The 1,247-nt window shown below is 45.6% G+C and overlaps 1 protein-coding gene across 1 annotated transcript in view; it reads right to left on the reverse strand.

Annotated features, from left to right (window-relative positions):
- Positions 1-1,247, reverse strand: part of Rhbdl2 (rhomboid like 2) — a 46,335-nt gene that overhangs the window by 1,912 nt on the left and 43,176 nt on the right. The window lies entirely within an intron of this gene.

The raw sequence follows: 1,247 nt of genomic DNA on the forward strand, positions 1-1,247 counted from the left end.
GCTGAGCCTGATGGCATCCATCTTTTATCCCAACACTTGGGAGGCAGAGGCAGGCAGATCTCTATGAGATTGAGGCTAACCTTGTCTACCTAGTCAGTTCCAGGCCAGCTAGGGCTACACAGTCTCAAAAAGATAAAAATAAGGTGTTGGAGAGATGGCTCAGTAGTTAAGAGCACTGGCTGCTCTTGCAGAAGACCCAGGTTCAGTTCCCAGCGCCCCCACAGTGGCTAACAACCATTCATAACTCCAGTTCCATAGGATATGATTTGATGCCCTCTTCTGACCTCCACCAGCATTGCATGCATGGGTGCACCTTTTTTTTTTTTTTCTTTTTGAGTCTCTCTGTAGCCCCAGCTGGCCTGGAAAGCCCTATGTAGACCAGACTAGCCTGGAACTCACAGAGATCGCCTGCCTCTACCACCTGAGTGCTGGGGTTAAAGGCATGCACCACCATACCCAGCATGGGTTCACTTATATACATGGAGACAAAACATTCATACACATCAAATAATAATAAATTTTTAAAAGTATTTTAAAAATAAAGACAGCCAGGTATGGTGGTGCATGCCTTTAATCCCAGCACTTGGGAGGCAGAGGCAGGCAGATCTCTGTGAGTTCAAGGCCAGCCTGGTCTACATAGTGAGTTCCAGGACAGCTGGGGCTACAGGGAGACCCTGTCTCAAAAAGACAATAAATAAATAAAACAGGGTCAAGAGTGGTAGCAGATGCCTTTAATCCCAGTACTATGGTGGTACTTGCCTCTAGTCCTAGCACTTGGGAGGCAGAGGCAGACAAATCTCTATGAGTTTGAGGCCAGTCTGGTCTACATAGTGAGTTCCAGGCCAGCTGTGGCTACAGGGAGATCCTGTCTCAAAAAGAGCAATCAATAAATAAGTAAATAAATAAAGACAAATAAATACAAATAAACATCTTTTGATGAGTGTATTACTTGCATGTATATAAGTGTACCTGTGTTGTACAATGCCTGAGGAGGTCAGAAGAGGGTGTTGGATCACTGGAACTGGAGTAACAGGACAGTTTTTAGCCACTATGTGGGTGCTGGGAATGAAACCCAGGTCCTCTGCAAGAGCAGCCAGTGTTCTTAACCACTGAATCGGCAGGCAGAGGCAGGTAGATCTCCATGAGTTCAAGGCCAGCCTGGTCTACATAGTGAGCTCCAAGCCAGCTGGGGCTACAGGGAGACCCTGTCTCAAAAAGACCAAATAAATAAATAAATAAATAAATAA

The sequence above is a fragment of the Nannospalax galili genome, unplaced genomic scaffold (assembly GCF_000622305.1).
Source record: "Nannospalax galili isolate Female #2095 unplaced genomic scaffold, S.galili_v1.0 scaffold944, whole genome shotgun sequence".
NCBI classification, from domain to species: domain Eukaryota; kingdom Metazoa; phylum Chordata; class Mammalia; order Rodentia; family Spalacidae; genus Nannospalax; species Nannospalax galili.